This window comes from Somniosus microcephalus, chromosome 5 (assembly GCF_052327205.1).
Source record: "Somniosus microcephalus isolate GS21.2 chromosome 5, FLI_Smic_1.0, whole genome shotgun sequence".
In the NCBI taxonomy this organism is placed as follows: Eukaryota; Metazoa; Chordata; class Chondrichthyes; order Squaliformes; family Somniosidae; genus Somniosus; species Somniosus microcephalus.
In genome coordinates this window covers 23685730-23704960 of record NC_140991.1, presented here as the reverse complement: position 1 = coordinate 23704960, position 19231 = coordinate 23685730, and the positions used below count along the sequence as shown (strand labels likewise).

Below are 19231 nucleotides of genomic sequence, written 5' to 3'. Positions count from 1 at the left end.
ATCCGTATCTCCGTGGAAACCTTCCCCATTCCTTTATTACCCTCTAGCTCAATTTCTCCAATTTCTTGGTGGCATCTCCAGATCCACTCTACATAAATTCCAGCTCATCCAGAACTCGCTGATGTGCTTCATATTCTGCACAATGTCTCGCACACCCATCACTCTGTCCTTGCTAAATTCAATATCTCCACCACCTCCACCATATGGATATCGGAATCTATGTCCTTGTCTTCAAATCCTCACATGGCCTTACTCCACCCCAGCTTTGCAATCTTCTCCAGCCCTATGTCCCGATATGCAACTTTTTCTCTACCAACACTTGCCTATGGTATGTTACCACCCCGCCATTAAAGAAAGAAAAGAAAGGCTTCCATTTACATAGAGACTCTCAGGACCTTAGGATGTCCCAAAGCGCTCAACAGCCAATGAAGTACTTTTGAAGTGTAGTCACTGTTGTAATGTAGGAAACGTGGCAGTCAATTTGCGCATAGCAAGGTCCCACAAATAGCAATGTGATAATTACCAGATCATCTGTTTTAGTGATACTGGTTGCGGGATTAATATTGGGCAGGACACCGGGGAGGACTCCCCTGATCTTCTAAAAAATGGTGGCCGTGGAATCTTTTAGGGCCTCGGTTTAATGTCTCATCCAAAGACAGCATCTGCAACAGTGCAGCGCTCCCTCTGTACTGCACTGAACTGTGATCCACCATCTGTGGGAGAATCTTCAGCCATCACAATCCTGCTTTCGGGAACTCTCTCCCTAAATCTCTTCTTTATCCTCAACCATGTTTTTAGTTACCGTCCCTAATCTCTCCCTTAATTGCTGCTCAGCGATCATAGCTTCTCCTATGAAGCACCATGGGATGTTTCTTATCTGAAAGATACCATATAAATATAAGTTACTGTACTTTTGTTGTTTGTATACCATTTTAAGAAATGAGAGAGGAAATAGACAGGGCTATTGTTGATATTTTCAAGAGTTCCATAAATACAGGGTTGATCCTGAGGACTGGAAGATTACCCACATAGTCCCAATATTCAAGTAAGGAGTGTGACATGAGGCAGCTAATTATAGGCCAGTTAGTCTGACATCTATAGTTGGGGAAATGCTGGACAGTAATGTATAAGATGTTCATCTAAAGTGTATAATAGCTACAAGGGGAGGTCAACGCGGTTTTAGAAACAACAGGTCACCTCACTAATTACTAAAATTCTTTCAGAAAGCTATGAAATTAATCAATAAGGGATATACAGTGGACGTACTATATTAGATTTCCAGAAGGTATTTGATAAAGTTCCCCATCTGAGGCTTTTAAAGAAGGTAAATGTGTGTGACATTGCTGGCAAAATAACGATGGCGCGGAATTTGCGGTCAGCGGCGAAGCAAAGGCGGTCGCCGCTGGCCCCGAAGTAAGCTTCGCACAAAGGTCTCGCGATCTCCGCATCGAGAATTTCGGGCTTCCGAGGCGTAGTTGAAATCAACGTAGTACAGTGGGAATCCCCTAGTGCGAGCTGCTGTGACGTCAACAAGCTGTCTAAGCAGCCAATCAAAACGCAGAATTCTCACCGACAGCAAACCAGGAAGTGAAGAAGCTCCTGAAATTCTAACTTTTTAAAAATGTTAGAGAGAGCAAAACAAAGATTGGGGCTCTCACATGGGGGAAAAGGCAAACCTGAAATAAAGATAAACAAACTTTAAAAAAATATATATATTATTTTAAAAGTTTCTTAAAATTTTTAATTTTTATTAAAATGGATAAATTTGACAATGTACAAAATTAAAATTCGTTTTTCAGGTCCATAACCTTTGTTTAGCAGTCAATACGGTGTTAAAACCCCGGTTACACCTAATCCCTTTGGGTCTAACTTTTAGTGGGGAATTTAACAGTGGTATTACTGCGGAAGAGTCAAAGTTTTCGTCAGTTTCCCTGATTTGAGAGATTTCACTGATTGCTGGCTCTGTGGTTGGGTGGGGGGTGGGGGGGGGGGGTAGTGGGGAGGTGGAGAGCACAGCGCAGCCTGTGTCGGAGCAGTGAATGACAGACCGTGACTTCGGGATTTCCACGTTAGGCTGCGCATGCACTAAATCCCGAAGTTGCGGTCAGTTTCAAAGACGGAATGACGGCGAATGCTGCCAGTTCACCGTCATCGGGACCGCAAATTCCGGGCTGATATGGATAGAAAATCGGGTAAGCAATAGAAGGCAGAAGAAGATGATAAATGAAGAGAAGTGGACCTGAGGGCAAGAGTTTCACAAGAGCCTGTTTTTTTTATATTGGTCATAACCTATATGGAAGTAGGTACTGCGAGTGCAATGTTATAAAATTAGCTGACGATGCCAAGCTATGTAGTCAAGTGTCCTGTGTAGGAGAGGCCGAAAGTTTGGAAATAAATCTGGACAAATTAAGCAGAAGGGGTAAGGAATGGGAAATAGAGTTTAATGTTGAGAAGTTGTAAGTTAATGCATATTTCTTCAGGAAATAAGGGGCGTGTGTATATAATGGATGCTTTTCCATTGAGGAATATGGAAAAGGGGAAATTTGATGTCATTGCTGAGACGTTGTTCATATACTGACGTATTTCGTCAGTGTGAGGCTGTTACATACAAGGTAAATCAGGTCATCAGATAATCTCAATCTTATCTTAATCGTAATTACAAATTACAATTCGTAATGTTAATCACAAATCAAAACAGGTCATTCAAGTTGTTTATAACTGAATGGTGTGGCCACATTTGGAATGCTGCTGGCACCTTGCCTTCGAAAGGAAATGGGTGCATCGGAGAGGGTTCCGAGAAGAATTGCAATATGATCCTGGGACTTAAAACTCCAAATTAAAATCATGGGCTGATAGAACTAAAATTGTATTCATTGGAGGAAAGAGATTGAGAGGCAATGTAACCCAGATCTTTACAATGGTGAAAGGAATGGATAACTTGATGTAAGTAGCTTTTTTTTCACCTAGACATCAGTTGTGATCACATAAGAAGACACAAGTACAAAATAGGTCAGGCAGCATCGAGGAGAGAGAAATAGAGTTAACATTTCAGGTTGATGACCGTTCGTCAGAACTGGAAAAGGTTAGAGAAATAACAGATTTTTAAGCAAGTGCAGGGGCCAGGGAAAGGGGAGGAGGGGAGGGAGGAAAGAAAGGGAATGTCTGTGATAGGATGGAAGGCAGGAGAGATTGACTGACAAAAGGGATGATGGTACAAGGCAAAAGGAGAAGGTAATAGGACAAGTTAAGAAACAAAAGATGAGTCTAGATGAGGTGTAAATGGCAATGGCAGAATCATCAACAGCTACCTTATGAGAAAAAAATGGAAAAAAATATAAGGGCCGAGGTTTTAGTCTGAAATTGTTGAACTCGATGTTCAGTCCAGAAGGCTGTAAAGTGCCTAATCGAAAGATGAGGTGGTGTTCAGCGAGCTTATGTTGAGCTTCGTTGGAACAGTGTAAGAGGCCGAGGACAGAGAGATCAGAGTGGGAGTGGTGCGGAGAATTAAAGTGACAGGCAACCGGAAGCTCAGGGTCAGGCTTACGGACTGAACGGTGGTGTTCTGCAAAGCTGCGTTTGGTCTCCCCAGTGTAGAGGAGACTGCATCGTGAGCAGCGAATACAGTATACTAAACTGTAAGAAGTACAAGTAAATCACTGTTTCACCTGGAAGGGGTGTTTGGGGCCCCGGTCATTGGGAAGGGAGGAGGTAAAAAGGCAGGTGTCTCCTGCGCTTGCACGGGAAGGTGCCGGGCGAAGGGGAAGTGGTGTTGGGGGTAATTGAGGAGTGGACCAGTGTATCGATGAGAGAGAGATCCCTTCGCAATGCTGAAGGGGAAGAGGGGAAGATGTGTTTGATGGTGGGATCACGTTGGAGGTGGTGGAAATGGCGGAGGATGATCCGTTGAATGTGGAGGCTGGTGGGGTGAAAGTTGAGGACAAGGGGAACCCTATCGTGGTTCTGGGAGGGAGGGGAAGGGGTGAGAGCAGAAGTGCAGGAAATGGAACGAACACGGTCGAGGGCCGTGTCAACCACGGTAGAGGGGAATCCTTGGTTGAGGAAAAAGGAAGACATGTCAGAAGCACTGGTGTGGAAGGTGGCATCATCAGAGCAGATGCAGCGGAGACAGAGAAACTGGGAGAATGGAATAGAGTCCTTACAGGAAGCGGGGTGGGAGGAAGTGTAGTCCAGGTAGCTGTGGGAGTCGGTGGGTTTATAGTGGATGTTCGTCGATAGCCTATCCCCAGAAATGGAGACAGAGAAGTCGAGGAAGGGAAGGGAAGAGTCAGAGATGGACCATGTGAAGGTGAGAGAAGTGTCACGGGGCCGTGCATTCACGGGGCCGTTATGCTAGGGTTTTCGGTAGTGGACCCAAGTGCAGGAAACCTATCCAAGGACTCGAGACCAGGTAGAACTTGAAAGATGCTTCCTTGAGACTCGAGAACATAGAAACAGGGTAACACTCGAAAGGAGATTCAGTTGAGACTCGAAAACACAGAGACTTGAGAACACCAGAGACACAGCAAGAGCTGTTATTTGCAGGCAGGCGAACCCAGGACTGAGCAAAGAGGACAGGCAACAGGAAGCTTAAATAAAGCCAGAGTGGTCACGTGACATAATTAATCAAATGAGACAGGAGACAAATACATTAACAACACACAGGTGAGGCCAGAAGGCAGAGAAACAAGACAAGGACAAAACTGAACAACTTTATTCATTCTCTGCCTTGCTCTCTGTGGTGCTGGTTGTGCAGAAGGAGAGTGGAAAGTGGTGGTCGCCTTGACCAGGGAGTGGAGGGGAAGGAGAGACCCCAGGCCACCACTACCATCAACCAGCAGCAACATCCACAACTGAGGTGCCTGAAGAGGAGAGAGGAGGAGAGAGGAGAGAGGAGAGAGGAGAGAGGAGAAGAGAGGAGAGAGGAAAAAAGAAAAAAGAAAAAAGGCCAACATCTGCAAGAGGAGAGGCCTTTCCACCACTGCCTCCCCAAATTGGCCTCCATTCCAGGAGAGGGGAGAGAAACAGCATCGGCACCAACTGCTTGGAAGGAGGGTAGAACAACTTCTTTTTACTGACCATCTGCAGGTGGGTGTCATTTGGTGTATTCCCCAAAAGACTTTGTATTGTAGGTGGGGGGAGGAAAAAAGACCGGCCGGAAGACCAAGGGGTGTCTGTGTGTGTGAGTGTGTGGCTCTTGTAGTATACTAGGCCACACACACCACTAATAAGCACCCCTTCCATTGCCTGGCCTGGGTCAGCTGGAGCTGCCTAGGTGAAGCCTTTTATTACATCGTGAAGACCTGGTGTAGGGCTGAGCCTGGGCATTCTCCAGCTTTCCCAGGCGAAGACATCTTCTCCCCCTGCCTGAAGACCACCAACAGAGACTTTGGCCTAGAAATTCACTAGCCTTAGCGCCGCTTTTGAGGCGCTAGAGGGACTAGCGCCAGAGTTATGGCCAGTTTAAAAATTCCCTGGGGCCCTAAATCGGCGTTGCACCGGTAGCGCTGCGCCAGCACCGATGACGTCATCGGTGTGCGCAGCGTCCCGGTTGCCGTGGTAACCCGCCCGAACTCCGAAATTGAGTTGCGGCCGCCTCGCCCGTGGCAGCCGCAAGCAACGTTCTGGCAGAGGTGCCTTACTCCAGTTTGCGCCGGCGCATTAAAGGCCCCGCGGCGGCCGGCCACTTTCCCGCCGGCCGCCTGCCCGCAGCTCCCTCCCCGGACTTCTCCCCGCCCCCCCCCCCCCCCCCGGAACAGATGCAAGCCCGGCACTTGTCCGAGGTGCCGGGCTCATTTTTAAGCTGATTTGCGCGGGCCGCGGCCGGGTGCAGGCAGCTCCTCCTTAACGGGAGGAGGAGGCCTGCACGTCCCCAGCCTGCCGCACCACATCGGGTGCCGCAGCGCCGGAATTGCGGCGCGAAACGGCAGTTAGCGCCGATGTACCGCCGCAAAGACCCTTCAGTAGCGCCGGCAGCCGTTTGGGCGCGGCGCCACTGAATTTTTGGCGCGCGCAGGGGACTTAGCGCCGGCACTAACTTCTGGCGCTAAAGCCCTGGCTAAGCCAAAACCCAATTTCTAGGCCTTTATTTTTTCCATCGGGGAGTGCACCCCTGCCGACACCCACCCACCTACCATCCTGAGTGGCGCCCCTGCCTTTGCGGCCTCCCTCCTTCCCACCCCCCTCTCTCTCTTTGTCTCTCTCTTTGTCTCTCTCAAGAGGCACCTCTTTTTTAACTTTTATTAATTGTCGCTTGAGCAGAGGGGAGAAGGCCCCTCTCCCAATTCCAATCAACAAGGGGAGAGGTGGGCCTTTAATTTAACAGCTCCCTCTGCTCAAGGGAGGACTTTAAAAAAACAACCTGAGGCCATTTTAACATTCTTCAGGCCTGTGACTTGGGGTGGGTGTAGCTCTTCTTTAAAAAAACCACCCCATAATGGCGTCTGCATCTTCGCCAGTGACGGGGCCAGCCAGGACTTATGTGGGAGTCACAGCCACAGCTGCTCCCGCTTCTTCTGCTGCCCCGTCACCTTTCAAACTAATTACAGAAAAGCTTGGGGTGAAGAGCTACACCCATCCCACCATGACAATTGAGGCGTGCGTAAAGGCCATGGCTGGGGTTGTCGGCCCTTCAGCCATCCTCACCGCCTCAAAAATGTACGGGAAGGCTGTGTTCTTCCTGGGGTCGGAGCGGGCGGTGTCCCTGGCCATCGCCAAGGGGCTCACCGTGGGCGGGACCTTCCTGCCGGTGGATCCTCTTGAGGCCACCGCGCGGAGGATCGTGATTTCCAACGTCCCGCCCTATATTCCTGGTGAGCTCCTCCTCCCCCACTTGCACCAACTTGGGGAGGTGAGGTTGGGGATTACACCCGTCCCGCTCGGCTTCCGGGAAGCCAGCCTTCGACACGTCTTCTCCTTCCGGCGCCAGGCCTTTATTTAGCTGGCGCGGGAGGAGGACACCGACAGGGCTTTTGTCGTCCTCCATGAGGGGACCGCTTACCGCGTCTTCTGGACGTCGGACGGTGTGCGGTGCCACGCCTGCAAGGAGGTGGGGCACATCAGAAAGAACTGCCCCGCCTCCAAGGCCGCCAGATCATCTGGCGTGGCCGAGGCTGGCGCCGCCGCCGCTCCTCTCCCCGGGTCTGGCCGCGCCCCCCAAACAACCGATGCGTGGTCGTCGTCGGAGGCCGATGCCATCAAGGCCTCCGGCGGGGGGGTGGGAGTGCGTCCGGGCGGAAGGAAGGCGCGGGGGAAAGCCAAACACCTTAGGGTGGGTCCCCCCACGGAGGGCGAGCCCTTGAATCTGGAGCCCCTGACACCCGCGCTCATCGCGGAGTTGGTCGGGGCAGACGAGGGTGGGAGGGACCTCATACCCGAGCCTGTGGTCGCAACCGCCGAGGCGGAAACGTTAATACCTGCGGCCGGGCTCGGGCCTGAGGGACCCGACAAACCTGCTCCGCCGGAGGGAGCAGAGGAGGAGGCCCCTGCAGGCATGGAGGTCTCCCTTGCTCCCTCCGTGCTAAAAAGAAGGCGCGACCCCCTGGAAGAGGAGGAGGACCGGGAGGAGGAAGGTCCCTCCGAACAGGGGGAGTCGTCGCCCGCCGCGGGTACTGCGCCCCCCCCCCCCCCACCGCTGTCACCATCACCGGCGATCGGCAGGGGTCGCCTGTCCCTCGGGAGGCTGAGGCAGATGTGTCTGTCCAGCACATGCCTCCCGGGGATGGGGACGAGACCCTGCCCGTGGGGGGGGTCGCGGAACAACCCGCGGCAGAAATAGATCTTCTTTCGGTGCCACTACCCCTCGACGGGTCGGGCGACCTGGGGTCTGGGTCGGGCGAGTTCGAGGAAAGTGAGCTCGCGCAAAGCGACCCGGACATTTCCCAGGGGCTGCTCGACCTGGTCGAGGTTTTAGCTGAAGACACCCCATCTGCTGGGTCGGAGGCCGGTGGCGGGGAAGATGAAGGCCCTCTGACTGTGTCTCCAGCGCCGGACGTCCTGGAGGATTTTGGATTCGTTTTTTCTCCGATTTCTCCGGCTGTTCCGGCGTCTGAGGCGGAGGGGGGCTCCGAACCGCCGCCGTCTTCTGGCCCGGCGCCCCCAGAGGAGCCCGGGGAGGAATCCTCTGCCACCGATCCTGGGGGTGGGATCCGGGCAGAGGCGGGGCCGGCCGTTGCGGCCGAGCCGTTCGCTGCGCACTGCGCGACGGATGGGTCGGCCACCGGTGACGACCCCCCGGAGGAGGATGGGGACTCGGTGATGGGCGCGGAGGACGAGTTGGATTCCATCGCCGACGAGGCGATGGATGACCTCGTGCCCCTCGCCGAGTCTCCCCTCATTCCCGTCAGGGAACTCCGGGATTTTGTGGCCGTGCGCCAGGGTCGTCAAAACAAGACCCGGCTGGCCCTCGCCAGGTGGTCGGAGCTGGCGCTGCTCATCGGGTCGGTCCGCACCGCCGTCAAGACCATGGGCGCGGACGCGGACGTGAGCCCGCTCGAGCTGCGTCGGCTCAGGTCGTTCCTCACAGGGCTGCTGAGGGAGTGGCGGTCGACTAGCGGCTGCGCTCCCTCCCCCTGTTAGTTGTAGGTAGAGGTTGCACTATGCTTCTGAGATGAAGATAACCATAGCCAGCCTCAACATCAACGGCAGCAGGGAGGCTCGCCGCAGATTTAATAACCTTTCGGTCCTTCGGGACGGGAAGTATGCGGTGTGCTTCCTGCAAGAAACCCACACCGTTCCGGGAGACAAGGCCACGTGGCTCCTGGAGTGGCAAGGAGGGGTCAGCATGAGTCACGTTTCCAGCGAGGTGGCTATCTTGCTGGCCCCGCATTTTCAGCCGGAGATCTTGGGGGTCAAGGAGCACGTGCCGGGCCGCTTGCTCCAGGTCACTGTTCGCCTGGGGGGCGTGCCGCTCCATCTAGTGAACGTGTACGCCCCTCAGGCCGGTGCACAGCAAGTGCGCTTCTTTGAAGAAGTGTCCGCTCTTCTGGGCTCCATCGACGCGGGCGAGTGCGTCATCCTCGGGGGGGATTTTAACTGCACCCTCGAGGCGAGGGACCGTTCGGCCCCCCAGCGATGCCCGGCGGCGATGGAGAAGTTGAGGGACCTGGTCGAGTCCTTCGACTTGGTGGATGTCTGGCGACATCTCCAGCGCCTTCACTAGCGTGAGGTCTGGAGGAGGATGGTCCAGAATCGACCACCTTTATATTTCCCGGGCGTACGTCTCCTGTGTTCCGGCGGCTTCCATGTGGCCGGTGCCATGCACGTACCACCACCTGGTGTGGGCGGAGCTCGTTCCGCTGCGCGCGCAGTGGGGGTCCACATACTGGCATTTTAACAACCTGCTGCTGGAGGACGCGCGGTTCCAGGATTCGTTTCGTCGGTTCTGGGCCGACTGGAGAAGGAAGCGGGGGGGCTTCCCCTCCTTGAGGCTATGGTGGGACGTGGGCAAGGCTCACGTCCGTCTCTTCTGTCAGGAGTACGCGAAGGGGTCGACCAAGAGGCGGGAGGCCCGGGTCGGGCGGTTGGAGAAGGAGATGCTCGACCTGTAGTCTCGTCTCGGTCAAGTCGTCAAGGACCCAGCCCTCCGGAAGGTGTACGAAGGGAAGAAGGGCGCGCTGAAGGACCTGCAGCTCGTCTGGTCCCGAGGCGCGTACGTGAGGTCGCAGATCCAGTTCCTGCGGGACCTGGACCGCGGCTCCCTCTTCTTCTACTCGCTGGAAAAAAGACGGGGGGTCCGTAAGCAGCTCTTGGAGCTGCTGGCCGACGACGGATCTCTGGTCTCAGATCTGGAGGGAATCCGCGCGGAGGCCCGCGCCTATTACGGGGCTCTGTTCTCTCCGGATCCGTCCAGCGAGGATGCGCGCAGAGTTTTGTGGGAGGACCTGCCGAAGGTCAGCCTGGAGGGCGCCGAAAAATTGGACGCTCCTGAGTCTGGAGGAGCTGACCGGCGCCCTCCGCCAGCTCTCCAGGGGAAAGTCCCCGGGGCTGGACGGGCTGACCGTGGAGTTCCACAGGGCATTCTGGGACGTCTTGGGGGGCGACTATGCGCGTGTCCTGGGGGAAAGTTGGGCGACCGGGGAGATGTCCCTCTCTTGGTGCAGGGCGGTTATTGTCCTGCTGCCTAAGAAGGGCGATCTCCGCCTCAAGAACTGGCGCCCGGTCTCCCTCAGCACGGACTATAAAATTTTTGCCAGGGTCATGTCTGCTCGCCTTGGCGCCGTGCTGACCCACATGATCCACCCCGACCAGTCCTACGCGGTCCCGGGCCGGTCTATCCACGATAACATCCATCTGATCCGGGACCTGGTCCACCATTCCCAGAGGGCTGGTCTGTCGGTCACCTTCCTTTCCCTGGACCAGGAGAAGGCGTTCGACAGGGTGGATCATGAGTATCTCTTCGGGACTCTGCGCGCATTCAGGTTCGGGACGCATTTTGTCGCCCGGATCCGACTTCTGTACGCTGCTGCAGAGTGTCTGATTAAAGTTAACGGGTCCTTGACGGTGCCCCTTCACTTTGGGAGGGGGGTGCGTCAGGGATGCCCCATGTCCGGTCAGTTATACGCCATTTGCGTAGAGCCTTTCCTGCGCCTCTTGCGGAAGAGGTTGACGGGACTGGCTCTGCAAGGGCCGGGCGTGGAGGTGGTCCTCTCGGCTTACGCCGATGACGTGCTCCTCACGGTCACGGATCCCACTGACTTGCGGAGGATGCGGGAATGCCAGCAGATTTACTCGGACGCATCCTCCGCCAAGATCAACTGGGAGAAATGTTCCGGACTCCTGGTGGGTCAGTGGCGGGTGGACTCCCTGCCGGAGGAGTTCAGGCCCTTCGCCTGGAGCACTACGCACCTCCTCTACTTGGGAGTCTACCTCTGCCCTGCCGAGGACGCCTGGCCGGCGAACTGGCACAAGTTGAAGGCCAAAGTCGCCACTCGCTTAGGACGCTGGACAGGACTGCTCCGAGTGTTGTCCTACAGGGGTCGAGCGCTGGTCATAAACCAACTGGTGGCCGCCATGTTGTGGTACCGGTTGGTCACTCTGATCCCTCCCCCTGCTTTTGTCGCCAAGATACAGAAGAAGCTCATCGACTTCTTCTGGGACAAAAGGATGCACTGGGTCTCTGCCGCGGTTCTGAGTCTCCCGCTTAGGGAGGGCGGTCAGGCGCTGGTGTGCTTTCGCACCCAGGCTGCGACTTTCCGTCTTCAGACGCTGCAGAGATACCTGTACGTCGAGAATCCTCCGAGATGGTGTGCGCTGGCGACGTATTTTTTCCGCCAGCTGCACGGCCTCAATTACGACATGCAGCTCCTGTTTGTGAAAGTGGGCGGCACGCGTGCCAGCCTGCGGGAGCTGCCTGTCTTCTACCAGGAACTGCTATGGGTTTGGAACTACATCGCTTCCAGGCGGAGCTCTCCCCCGTCAGGAATGGCGGCTGTCCTTCGGGAGCCGCTGTTCAGGAATCCGCACCTCCACGTCCGCGGGTTCGGGTGGCTGGCGGAACGCAGGGCTGTGCCTGGCAAGGTGACTAGAGTCGGGGATCTGCTCGATGGCGGAGGAGCGGGCTGGATGGCGCCGGAGGAGTTGGCGCGGCGCATGTCTTGGGCCAACGTCCGGCTCGCGGTCAATGCCATCGAGTCGATGAAAGCGACGCTGTGCCCCGGCGCCACGAGGTGTATCGAGGCGGCTCAAGCACGTGGGGCGATCCCGTCCGAGCTTTACCCCGTTCGGACGGGGTTTCCCAGCCCCGAAACCCCCCTCGGGAACCGGCGCCTCACAACTTGAGCCGTCTCGAGGAAATACCCTCCGTGCCTTTTCATTCCGCATGGAGGGGTTTCCTGTACGGGCTGCTCCTGCACACTTTCCACTTTGTCATCTTCGCCTACCGCCCGGACACGCCGTGGCGTGCCGTCTTGCCTTCCGGCGGAGGCGGAGGTCCCCAATGGAGGGCTCTCTATGCGGGAGTCCTCCCTTGCTCTATTGGGGACTTGGCCTGGAGGGTGTTGCACGGAGCTGTCCCGTGCAATATATTGTTAAGTAGGTTCACGGACTCCCAGACCGCCTGTTTGTTCTGCGGTCTGGAGGAGTCCGTTTTTCACATATATGTTGAATGTGAGAGGTTGCAGCCCCTCTTCCATTATTTGAAGGGGCTGCTCCTCGATTTTTGGTTGCACTTCAGTCCCACGCTCTTGATCTACGGTCACCCGGTGCGGAGGGGAGCGGGCAGGTTGGAGGACCTCCTCGTGGGTCTGCTCCTGGGCCTGGCTAAAAAAGCCATCAATTGGTCCAAGCAGCGGGCGGTCGAGGGGGTCGTCCAGCCAGATTGCCTCTCTCTCTTCCGCGGCCATGTTCGCGCCCGGGTGGCCCTGGAGATGGAGCACGTGGTGTCCACCGGCGCACTCGAGCACTTCCGTGACCGGTGGGCGCCGTGGGGACTGGAGTGCATAATTGGATTGGACAACCAAATTTTAATTTGATTTGCTAAGGATTATTTAAAGTTTTAGAGGTTTATTTACAGTTTATTTGGTTAATTTACTTGGTCCTTTAAAAGAGGGACAAAACTGAACAACTTTTATTAACTAGCCTAATTACTCTGATGAGAACAATTACTCGAGAAACAGGTGAGAAGAGGGGCCCAGAAGGCACGGCAGCAGTGCACCGAGGCCTCAAAAACTGCCCTCGGGTGGCGAGCAGAGGGAAGTGCCACTGCAGCCGTTACAGGAAGGGTGCTTCTGTTTCTCACTCCGCAGATGCTGCCTGACCTGCTGAGTGTTTCCAGCATTTTCTGTGGTTATTTCAGATTTCCAGCATCCGCAGTATTTTGTTATTGTGCAAATACAAAATAGTTGAGCTTCATGTGGGGCTAGTGATTTGTAGAAATTTTTCCTCCAAACTACTTGCTGTGCAGAATACGCCTTCATCAGAGACAGTCAATGTCAAAACTGATAAACTCTTTGTGGGATGGTTATCTGGGTAGAAGGCAGAACTTTGTGGGTTCAAGTCGCACTCCAGAGACCTGAGTACAAAATCTAGGCTGACACTCCAGTGCAGTGCTGAGGGAGTGCGGCACTGTCGGAGGTGCCGTCTTTCAGATGAGACGTTAAACCGAGGCCCCGGCTGGCCTCTCAGGTGGACGTAAAAAATTGAAGAAGAGCAAGAGAGTTCACCCTGGTGTCCTGGCCAACATTTATCCCTCAACCAACATCACTAAAAACAGATTATCTAGTCATTAACAGATTGCTATTTGTAGGAGCTTGCTGTGGGAAATTTGGCTGCCGCGTTTCCTACACTACAACAGTGACTACACTTCATAAAGTACTTCATTGGCTGTAAAGCGCTTTGGGACGTCCTGGGGTCGTGAAAGGCGCTTATATAAATGCAAGTTCTATTTTTAGAAATGGGATTGAAAGTAACAGGGTAAATTTAGGCAGAGATGAGCAAGTTGTTTTATGGAGCGCTAAATGGCACATTATTTAGGAGAAATTATCTGGAGGGCATTCACAATTTTAGCTCCTTGAACTGATTAACCGTCTCCCTCAGGCAACTTAAATAAGGTAAGAAGGCGTGACAATGCAACTTGTATACCGTGCAGTAAAGGGAATGGGGGTTTGCTGGCTTCATGGCTTTTTTTCCCAGTCCACGCTTTCTTATGTTTTCAACCTTGTGGAATAATGACTAGAACCAGATTATCTGGTCATTATCACGCTGCTGTGTGTGGGAGCTTGCTGTGCACCAATTGGCTGTGGCATTTCCTACATTACAACGGTGACTGCACTTCAAAAGTATTTCATTAGCAGTAAAGCACTTTGGGATGTCATGAGGTCGTGAAGGACGCCGTATAAATGCAAGTCTTTCTTTCTTAGGGAAGGCCATTGAAGCGGACAGTAGAGGCAAGTCTGGAGAGTGTCAGACAGGGTCGCAGTCTGTAATGAGTTAATACTCGACCAAAATTACCAGCATGCCTTGAGAAGCTGAGAGCAGTGTCCATGGGTAAACCTCTTTCGACTTGCTGATCTGAAACATTCTGAGAATAACCATGTTATTTTTCAACTACAGGTACTAATAAGACCAGATAATGATATTAGGTTGAGTGGGGTCCACAGAGCTACAATCAAGACGCCTGTGTCTGGAAATGAGGAAACAAACCGTTAATTACCAAACCTTTGCACAATGTGTAAAGTGACCTAATGGTTTGCTGATCACTTCTGCAAACTTTGCAACCCTCTCAGACATTGTTTAAGTGACCTCAAGGTCTGATAAGGGGATAAAGGCATTAATAGCTGACAATAGCTGGTGGACTCAGGATACGTACACAATGGAAGAATGCCAACTCGACCGACTCCTACCACATCAGGGAAAGGAGGGAATGCCCCCTTTGCAGCAGCCAGAGTGATGGAGATTTACTGAAAAGAACTCGAGCTGTATAAAAGACGGTGACTGTGAAATATCAGCACTGCAGTCGGAAGAGAAAGCCTGGCCAGTCAGCCCGCCTACGAGGACCTACAATCAACGACGAACTGATCGTTCGCGGGTGGTTGTATGTATACTCTCTTGTGACATTGTTGGTGTATTGCTCAAACTGTAGTTTTAAATCTGCTTATAGTAAAGTAACTTTTTAAGCGGAGCTCGTGCGTTGTTGTCTCGAAAAAATCTCAGGTTCGAATCTTAAAACTGCAAGGTTTCGGTACAAGAGAGATGGGCTCGAGGGATAGGGTAAGAAGGTAGGTGGGAGGATTTGGGATCAATCAATTGGCACCTGGGTCTTTTTCTGAGCCTGACATTTTTTTTGTTAGGAAGATCCTCTTCTTCTTCGGCAGTCCCTCGGGAACCGAGGATGACTTGCTTCCACATTAAAAATGAGTTCGCAGGTGACTGATGCGTCCAATGCGGGACCTACAGTCTCTGTCACAGGTGGGGCAGACGGTGGTTGAAGGGGTGGGTGGGTGGGGTGCTTGGGTTGACGTGCGCTCCTTGTGCTGTTTGCGCTTGGCTTCCACTTGCTCCCGGCGAAGAGACTCGAGGGGTTCGGCGCCTTCCCGGATGCTTCTCCTCCACTTTGTGCGGTCTTGGGCCAGGGATTCCCAGGTGTCGGTGGGGATGTTACACTTTTTCAAGGAGGCTTTGAGGATGTCCTTGAAGCGTTTCCTCTGCCCACCTGGGACTTTCTTGCCGTGTCGGAGCTCCGAGTAGAACGCTTGTTTTGGGAGTCTCGTATCGGGCATGCGGACAGTGTGACCCGTCCATCGGAGCTGATCGAGGGTGGTCAAAGCTTCGATGCTGGGGATGTTGGCCTGAGCGAGAACACTGACATTGGTGCGCCTATCCTGCCAATGGAAGGATAGGCGCATAGGAACAGGAGGAGGCCATTCAGCCCCTCGAGCCTGTTCCGCCATTCAGTTAGATCATGACTGATCTGTATTTTAACTCCATCTACCCGCCTTGGTTCTGTAACCTTTAATACCCTTACCTAACAAAAATATTTACTGAGACCAATCTCAAGAAAACACATCACCTTTCCTTATATGGCACTGGATTTATTTTTTAAAAATCAATCTTAAATTACCATCACCGAATCCCCCACTATCAACATCCTGGGAGTCACCAGTAACCAGAAGCTTAACTGGACCAGCCACACAAATACTGTGGCAAAAAGAGCAGGTCAGAGGATAGGTATTCTGCGGCGAGTGTCTCACCTCCTGACTCCCCAAAGCCTTTCCACCATCTACAAGGCACAAGTAAGGAGTGTGATGGAATACTCTCCACTTGCCTGGATGAGTGCAGCTCCAACAACACACAAGAAGCTCGACACCATCCAGGACAAAGCAGCCCACTTGATTGGCACCCCATCCACCACCTTAAATATTCACTCCCTCCACCACCGGCGTACCGTGGCTGCAGTGTGTACCATCTACAAGATGCACTGCAGCAACTCGCCAAGGCTTCTTCGGCAGCACCTCCCAAACCCGCGACCTCTTCCACCTAGAAGGACAAGGGCAGCAGGCGCATGGGAACACCACCACCTCCAAGTTCCCCTGCAAGTCACATACCATCCTGACTTAGAAGTATATCGCCGATCCTTCATCGTCACTGGGTCAAAATCCTGGAACTCCCTCCCTAACAGCACTGTGGGAGTACCATCACCACACGGACTGCAGCGGTTCAAGAAGGCGGCTCACCACCACCTTCTCAAGGGCAACTAGGGATGGGCAATAAATGCTGTCATTGCCAGCGATGCCCTTATCCCATAAATGAATTTAAAAAAAGGACACTGTTCTGTTAAAAACACATTTATTTTGTGGAGAAATTTTTCTTATCACCAAACTAACACACACAAAGCTAACGTGATTTACATCATCGTGTTGCGCGCATTCACCAATAAAAGGCTTGCCAAACACTTATTGAAGAGGTTGCCCCCTTAACAGGGAAGTGATCAAACCAGAGATTGCCTTGGCAATTCCGGTCCAGAATGATAAATAGAAGTTGTAAGAACAGAAGATTATAAGAATTAGGAGCAGGAGTAGGTTATACGGCCCCTCGAACCTGTTCCGCCATTCAATAAGATCATGGCTGATCATCGACCTCAACTTCACTTTCCCGCCCGGTTGTTGTGATCTGGAACGCGCTGCCTGAAAGGGCGGCGGAAGCAGATTCAATAATAACTTTCAAAAGGGAATTGGATAAATACTTGAAGGGGAAAAATTTGCAGGGCTGTGGGGAAAGAGCAGGGGAGTGGGACTAATTGGATCGCACTTTCAAAGAGCCGGCACAGGCACGATGGGCTGAATGGCCTCCTTCTGTGCTGTGATTCTATGCTCTAGTTTAAAATATGACTGTAAGGATAGATAGGCAGACAACATGGAATTACAACAACAACAACTTGTATTCATATAGCGCCTTTAACGTAGTAAAACGTCCCAAGGAGCTTCACAGGAGTATTTTGACAAAAAATTTGACACCGATCCACATAAGGAGAAATTAGGGCAGATGACCAAAAGCTTGGCCAAAGAGGTAGGTTTTAAGGAGCGTCTTAAAGGAGGAGAGAGAGGTAGCGAGGCGGAGAGGTTTAGGCAGGGAATTCCAGAGCTTAGGGCCTGGGCAGCTGAAAGCACGGCCACCAAAGGTTGAGCGATTATAATCAGGGATGCTCGAGAGGGCAGAATTAGAGGAGCGCAGATATCTCGGCGGGGGGGTGGGGTTGGAGGAGATTACAGAGATAGGGAGGGGTGAGGCCATGGAGGGATTTGAATACCAGGTTGAGAATTTTGAAATCGAGGCGTTGCTTAACCGGGAGCCAATGTAGGTCAGCGAGCACGGGGGTGATGGGCGAACGGGACTTGGTGCGAGTTAGGACATGGGCAGCCGAGTTTTGGATGACCTCAAGTTTACGTAGAGTAGAACGTGGGAGGCCAGCCAGGAGTGCGTTGGAATAGTCAAGTCTGGAGGTAACAAAAGCATGGATGAGGGTTTCAGCAGCAGATAATAATAAACAGAACAGGTCATTTGTCAGTTGATAAACATGTTTAGAACCTATTTGCAATCCACCAAGTCTCTGTTGTTTTCACGTGTCCCGGGGGAGCGGAGGCGGGGGACTAATAATCCGGCCATCAGCGGGTGAGTTGTTATTGGTTGGCAGAAGCTGAAAGCGCTGAGCCCAGGCGGCTTTGATGGACAGCTGCAATAGGGGGGACGAGCCAAATGCCTCTGCTTGGCTGAATTTAAAAATAATCCGCTGCTCCTCACTTCTGCCTGCACAAGCCGGGGCTGGTCACATCAGCAATAAATAAATAAAATCACTGGGACGAAGATATGAATTAGACCTTAGGCAAATTTTCCCTTAGATATTTTTTTTTTTTGGAAAATCAAGAAAAACTTGAGTGTTCCCACCTCCAAGGTGTGTGTCTGTTAACGTACTGGATTCAAGGTCAGTGCATGTATGAACTAAAAACAAGATTGCAAACTGCTGCATTGTATAATTAATGCCAATAACAAACTAACCCTGCCCCGCCACTACATAGTTTTTCAAAGCACTTCGACTGCCTGCATTTCTCTCTCTCTCTATTTGTGCTTCGATTTGCATGTTTACAGAAACCAGCCTAAGCAATGTGTCCAGTCTCAACCGTAATGCTGCATATATTTGCAAATGGTGCATTAAAGACTCTTAATTCGCTGCGTATAAATGTCAAAAAGAAAATCGTCCGCAGTTTCCGCGCTGAGCTTCGAACCGTCCGCCCGAGGGCTATCGAGTGTCACTGCAGCTGGTGAGGGACACTGCAGTCCCCTAAAATAGGCAAAGGCAACACGGTGCGGCTGACTCTGCTATTCCCATTCGACTAATTGGCCCCATTACTTTCCACCATTCCCTCCAATAATCAATATCTCTCAAATGTCCACTGCAGCGATATTTCCATCCACCTGTCGTGGAATAGATGCTATATAATTTTTTTTTAAATTAAGCCACAGCTTATATTTTTGGTTTTCCTTAAAGCGCCAGTGTGCACATAATGTCGATTTGTAGATGCTTCTATATAGGGACAATCTCTAATTATTTATTTATTTTTGAAATAAATGAGTTGGGTCAGAAAGAGATAGCAAAAGTGCATTTAATTGATAATTGCTAGAAGAAGGGATTCAATCTTTTTTAATTGAATTGGATCAAACTCTCCAACTATTTGATTTCAGAAAGACTTTATATAGCGCCTTACAGCCAATGAAGTACTTTTAAAGTGTAATCGCTGTTGTAATGTAACGAGACAGCCAATTTGCACACAGCAAGGACCCACAAACAGCAATGTCCCGGCATAGACTGGTTGGGCCGAATGGCCTGTTTCTGTGCCATATATCCTATGTAATGTGATGATATCTTATCTGAGGAAGGATGTTCTTGCCATGGAAGGAGTGCAGCGAAGATTCACCAGGCTGATACCTGGGATGGCAGGAATGACGTATGAGGAGAGATTGGGTCGATTGGGCTTATACTCACTGGAGTTTAGAAGATTGAGAGGGGATCTCATTGAAACTTATAAAATTCTGTCAGGACTGGACAGACTAGATGCAGGAATAACAACAGAAAATGCTGGAAAAACTCAGCAAGTCAGGCAACATCCGTGGAGAGAAATTTGAGTTGACGTTTCGGGTTTGACCCTTCTTCAAAACTGGAGAGAAAAGGAACTAGATCGAAGGCAGGGCTGCGATCGGACAAAAGAATAAAAGAACCAAAAGAAGTAAAAGAGATTAGAAGCTA

At 52.0% G+C, this 19231-nt stretch overlaps 1 protein-coding gene and 1 long non-coding RNA gene across 3 annotated transcripts in view; both read left to right on the top strand.

The window, feature by feature from the left end:
- Window positions 1–4611: 4611 nt before the first annotated feature.
- LOC147116949 (uncharacterized) lies at window positions 4612–14614 on the top strand. Its single transcript, XR_015078267.1, has 2 exons — window positions 4612–5085; window positions 14047–14614. It is a non-coding gene; the product is annotated as an uncharacterized LOC147116949 (long non-coding RNA).
- Window positions 14615–17682: 3068 nt separating this feature from the next.
- Window positions 17683–19231, top strand: part of hhatlb (hedgehog acyltransferase like, b) — an 84986-nt gene continuing 83437 nt past the window's right edge. The window contains exon 1 of one of the 2 annotated variants that reach the window (XM_085987439.1): window positions 17683–17881. The gene's annotated coding sequence lies outside the window, so the exon portion shown is untranslated. Of the gene's footprint in view, window positions 17912–19231 lie in introns of both variants that reach the window. The other variant, XM_085987438.1, reaches the window with a different exon arrangement.